Below are 6000 nucleotides of genomic sequence, written 5' to 3'. Positions count from 1 at the left end.
CTGAATTGCATGCCCTGGATCGCACACGCAACTAAAATATGAACCGTATTTGATGCATCCTCCATTGCAAACGTTTTGCACCTTTTTTGGCGGTTTTTTTACATCCTCGTTTGTGATTGATGCATCGCACACAGTTTCGTGAAAGGGTCTTTGATCGTAGTGTCACGTTAGCAGCATCCTGCAGTAGTGTAGGTATCAAATTGTAATTTTTATTTCTTCTGAGTTATAAGTAAATAGAAGTGTGATGATCATTATTATTCATTTTTAGAGCAGTGCCCCAGTGAGGAAAGGATGATGGAGACTATGATTCCCCACAAGTCGGGATGAGACTCCGGACAACGAGAGAAAAGAAATAAAAAGAAAAAAGGAAAAAAAGAAAAAGAAAAAGGAAAGAAAAGGAAAGAAAAAAGAAAAAGAAAAAAATTAACAAAGAGAGAAGGGGCATTGTTAGTATCCTTTACCACACTTGTGCTTCAAAGTAGCACCATGTTTTTCATATAGAGTCTCCTATTTAGTCACTTTCATATACTAGTGGAAATTTTTCATTATAGGATTAGATGCACATCCACTTAGTTTTCGTATTGAGATTTCATACACTTATAGCTCTTAGTGCATTCATTGCATGACAATCCCTACTCCTCGCATTGATATCGATTGATGGGCATCTCCATAGCCCGTTAGTTAGCCACGTCGATGTGAGACTTTCTTACTTTTTTGTCTTCTCTATATTTACCCCTATCATCATACTCTATTCCACCCGTAGTGCTATATCCATGACTTGCGCTCATGTATTTGCGTGAGGGTTGAAAAAGCTGAAGCGCGTTAAAAAGTATGAACCAATTGCTCAGCTTGTCATCGAGGTTGTGCATGATAAAAACTTTGTGTTAAGAAGACAGAGCATGACAAGACTATATGATTTTGTAGGGATAGATTTCTTTAGCGTTGATATTTTAAAAGACATGATTGTTTGTTGGGATGCCTGAGTATTGATGTCTTTATGTCAAATTATAGACTATTGCTTTGAATCACTTATGTCTTAATATTCATGCCATGATTAGACGTATGATCAAGTTTATGCTAGGAAGCATTACACATCAAAAATTATCTTTTTTATCATTTACCTACTCGACGACGAGCAGGAATTAAGCTTGGGAATGCTGATACGTCTCCGTCGTATCTATAATTTTTTATTGTTTCATGCCAATATTATACAAGTTTTACATACTTTTGGCAACATTTTATATGATTTATTTGGACTAACTTATTGATCCAGTGCCCAGTTCCTGTTTGTTGCATGTTTTTTGTTTCGGAAAAAATCCATATCAAACAAAGTCCAACGCGATAAAATTTTACGGAGAATTATTTTGGTATATATGTGATTTTTGGGAGTTGGAATCACCGCAAACGGAGGCCCACACAACCCACAAGACACCAGGGTGCGACCCAGGAGCCAGGCTCGTGGTGGTGGGTTGTGCTCACCTCGTATGTCGGTTGGAGCTCTACTTCGGGCGCAAGGAAGCTTATATCCGGAAAAAAAAACCGTGTTAAAATCTCAGTGCAATCGGAATTACGGATCTCCCGGAATATAAGAAACGGTTTTCGGCTAGATCTAGGGAACACGAAACAGAAGGGAACAGAGAGGGAGATCCAATTCGGAGGGGCTCCCGCCCCTCCACCGCCATGGAGGCCATGGACCAGAGGGGGAACTCTCCTCCCCTCTAGGGGGGAGGCCAAGAAAGAAGAAGGAGGAGGAGGGGGGCTCTCTCCCCCTCTCTCCCGGTGGCGCCGGAACACCGCCGGGGCAAGGATCGTGACGGCGATCTACATCAACAATCTTGCTACCGTCAACACCAACTCTCTCCCCCTTTATGCAGCGATGTAACACCCCTTCTCCCCGCTGTAATCTCTACTTAAACATGGTGCTCAACTCCATATATTATTTCCCAATGATCTATGGTTATCCTATGATGTCTGAGTAGATCCGTTTTGTTATGTGGGTTAATCGTGATCTTGGTTGGTATGATTGTATATTTTATTTATGGTGCTGTCCTACGGTGCCCTCCGTCTCGCGCAAACGTGAGGGGTCCTCGTTGTAGGGTGTTGCAATACGTTCATGATTCGCTTATGGTGGGTTGCGAGAGTGACAGAAGCTTAAACCCAAGTAGGTGGGTTGTTGCGTATGGGATAAAGAGGACTTGATACTTAATGCTACGGTTGGGTTTCACGACCTTAATGGTCTTTAGTAGTTGCGGATGCTTGCTAGGGGTCCAATCATAAGTGCATATGATCCAAGTAGAGAAAGTATGTTAGCTCATGCCTCTCCGTCATATAAAATTACAAGAATGATTACCGGTACTTGTTATCGATTACCTAGGGACAAATAACTTTCTTGTTGACAAAAGCTATCCACTTTTATTACCTTGCAATTTATTCATAGTTTTATTCTCGCAAAATACTCGTTGTGATATTCTTGCAAAATAGTTTCATACTTGTTTTAGGTAAAGTAAACGTTAAGCATGCGTAGAGTTGTATCGGTGGTCGATAGAACTTGAGGGAATATTTGTTCTACCTTTAGCTCCTCGTTGGGTTCGACACTCTTATTTATTGAAGAAGGCTACAAACGATCCCATATACTTGTGGGTTATCATTAGGTGAACCCATTTAACAAAAATCTCTCCTGCCAGAGCATCCCATTCGCTCCAGAAGTGTCTCCCTTCTCACCAGACAGTCCCAGCCTATGGGTGGGCAAACCCGTGTCGCCACCGGTGCCTTCTACAATCGTCAGCCTCTTTCAAATAGAAAACATGAGCGCCGATTGAGGCACAAGGATGGGGACGAGATGAATCACATGTCGGGGTCGCCCCGTATCACCGCTGCAGGCATCCCCAATGTACAACGGCGACCTCCTCGCCGAGGCACTCTTCCGCCTCCCCATGACATTCCTCCGTGTCTCCTTCAGCTTCACCTACAAGTTTCGTCCAAGAGGTGTGATGAGGCTCACCCCAGCCCTAATCTCACCTACCTAAAAGAACCTAACGTTCAACTTTTGTTTTGATTTTTTTCCTTCTTTCTCAAATTTTCACCTGTTTTCCCCCTGAAGACAATAGTACTATTTATAGTAATAATAATAATAACAACACCATGTTGGGCGCCCCCCGCTCTCAACCCACCCGCATCCCCTAATTATGCGTGTTGTACCCCTTGCAGTTGCTCACCACATGCAATTGGCGCAGATTTGGAAATAAACTCAAAATATCTTATTTTTTTAATCTCAACCTGTGTATTATGCCCGCTGAAAAAGAGAACTTCTCTGCACCCCTAGTTATGTGCGCCTTGTGCCCCCAAAAAAGTACACGCAATTTCCATGATGTGCAGTTGCATGTTTTTTTGCGAGAAACCGTCGATCTATTCATCTTTAAAGACAAGTGTGTGACTGGGTCGCAAGTTTGCAAAAGAAAAACCTACTTTTTTACAATCCTAACTAATTTTTTATGTCCATGCAATGGGAAAATAAATTTTGTTGTTGCAATCATGTTGTTAGAAGCATGCTAACTTGCATATTCGAAATAAAATGAATGGTAATTTAAGTATTATAAAAAGACAAAGAAAGAAAAATGTGACAAGGACAAAAATAGTAAAGTAAAAAAGGCAGGAAATTTTAAAAAAAAATCAAAGACATATAAAGGTTAAATGGAAATCATAAAAAAGAAGAGAAATGTGAATAAAAATAAAAATAAAAAGGCAAAGACATGCATTGAGACGTGGCCTTGAAAAGGCCCAGAAAACAAAACGAAAAGGGCTTGAAATCAGGATGGGTTGCTATTACGTATGCGGCGAAAAAAAGGAAAAATCGTATGAATATGCGAATCTTTGATTGAGGAGGTAAAAGCACCCCAAGTACCCTAACTTGCATGAAATGTGATGATTTAGTCCCAAACTTGCAAAATGCAATTTCACCATACTCCAACTTGCACTAGATGTGATGATTTAGTCCCCAACCTATCACAGCTCGACAGGTGGCAGCCAGGTGGCTTGACCAGGCTTCGTCTGCACTTTTGCAGGAAACACCCTGCCGTCTTCTCTAATTAACCCGCAGTACTGGATGTTAAGGTGCAGTTAACTGCAGGAAACACCCTGCCGGACCACAGCTGCCGCCGGCGCCCGCGCCGCAGCAGCACGAGGAGCAAGGTAATGATGGTCAACGCACTACTGTTCGTCCGTCAATTTTAGCTGCTCTCGTTCACGTCAGGTCAAAATTGACAGTACTGGACGTACTGCCGCTTTGACCATTGCGTTAGTATATTTTGGAGCGTTATGGTTTTTGTAAGATTGCGTGACGGGGTAGAAGGATTTTACTGTGGTGGATTTTTGTCTGGAATGGAACCGAGACCGAGAGAGCTCCCAAAAAAATGCAGTTTTTGTCCGAGAGCTTGGGGGAGCAGTGACCCAGTACATACATTTTCTTGCACGCCCGCATCTCGAAATCCAATCAATTAGTTTACGCACTTGTTAAATTCATACAGAGCAAGAAACCAGCTTCGATCTTTGAGAGATGATGAGGAATGCCACTTGATGGATTCTTTTAGGATCGTATAAAGGGCATATGTGAGTTCTGAACTTCTGTTTAGTGGCCCACGAACACACGAAAAAGAGTCCCATCATGACTAGGCTCCCCCCTCCCGTTGCTTTCTGGCCCTGTCTCTCTCTATTGCACCAGCTTCTAGCGCTTAACGTTAATCTTTTATTATCTGTGATGATCTGAATCCTGCTGCTGATTCGCTGATACTCTTGTGCTTCATGCAGAGCGGGAGATCGGCGCTGCCGCGCCTGAGCCCGTCGTCCAGTACACGCCGCCGGCGCCGCTAATGCCGTCCCCGCCCTCGGTCAACGGCGTCAATGTCATTATGTCAGTGCCAGCACCAGCAGCGTCTCGGCCACGTCGCAGAGCCTCCTCGGCAGCATGTTCGCGCCGTCTTTCATGGCCCAGGCGCCGCAGTACCCGGAGCGCGCACTGGCCGCCAAGTCCCCGTCGCTGTGCCTCGTGACCGACGCCGCGTCCGCCCAGCTCTCGGCCCCTGCGGCTGACCGGCAACAGCAGCTCCCGCCGCCGTCGCCGTCCCCGTCGGCGCACATGTCCGCCACGACGCTGCTTCAGAAGGCGGCGCAGATGGGCGCCACCTCGTCGAGCTCCTCGTTCCTGCGTGGGCTGGGCCTGGACATCTCGTCGTCGTCGCCGGCGTCGACGTCGTCAGGTCAGCATCAACAGCAGCAGCACCACCACCAGGAGCCCATGCAAATGCAGTTCCCGGAGGGGTCGCTGCAGCAATGGCCGCCGCGGTTGGAGCCCGAGCCAGCTCCGATGATGTCGGCCGGGCTGGGCCTCGGGTTACCATACGACTCTACCGGCGGTCCGATGGGGTTGCCGGAGCTCATGATGGGCCAGTCATCACTGTTCAGCGCCAAGCCGGTCACGCTGGACTTCCTGGGGCTCGGGATGAGCCCCACCGGCGCAACGACGAGCAGGGGCCTCCCCGTGTTCATGCAGCCCATGGGCGGCGCGGTCGGCATGGCCCGGACCGGCAGCGGCGCGACGGAGACGTTCGGCTCCGGCCCGGGCGCTCAGGCCAAGCCGTGGGAGAGGAACCCGAGCAGCTCGCCGATCCTGTGAAAGGACTGCTGGGCAGTCGTAACACGTAGCACAGCAGCTGTAAAATGCTGCTTGTGTCTAATTAGCAGCAGCTAGTCGTCAGTCTTTCGCCGTTCTTTTGTTTCTTAGGTTACAATCAAGTACGTAAGTTACTTTTGTTCCTTTAGGCTTCAGCTTAGTACTCCTGCCCTGCCCTGCCCTGAAGCAAAGTTTCCTTTCAAGTTCATTCACAGATCAGTCGGTGTTTCCTGCAGTTAACTGCACCTTAACATCCAGTACTGCGGGTTAATTAGAGAAGACGACAGGGTGTTTCCTGCAAAAGTGCGGACGAAGACCAGCCAAGCCACCTGGCT

At 46.5% G+C, this 6000-nt stretch overlaps 1 pseudogene; it reads left to right on the top strand.

Moving 5' to 3' along the window:
* The first annotated feature begins 2888 nt into the window (after window positions 1-2888).
* Window positions 2889-5668, top strand: LOC123171194 (zinc finger protein ENHYDROUS-like; annotated as a pseudogene).
* The last annotated feature ends 332 nt before the right edge of the window (window positions 5669-6000 follow it).

This window comes from Triticum aestivum, chromosome 7D (assembly GCF_018294505.1).
Source record: "Triticum aestivum cultivar Chinese Spring chromosome 7D, IWGSC CS RefSeq v2.1, whole genome shotgun sequence".
Lineage (NCBI taxonomy): Eukaryota > Viridiplantae > Streptophyta > Magnoliopsida > Poales > Poaceae > Triticum > Triticum aestivum.
Note: the sequence above shows the minus strand (reverse complement) of the source record. Positions and strands in the feature narration are given on the sequence as shown.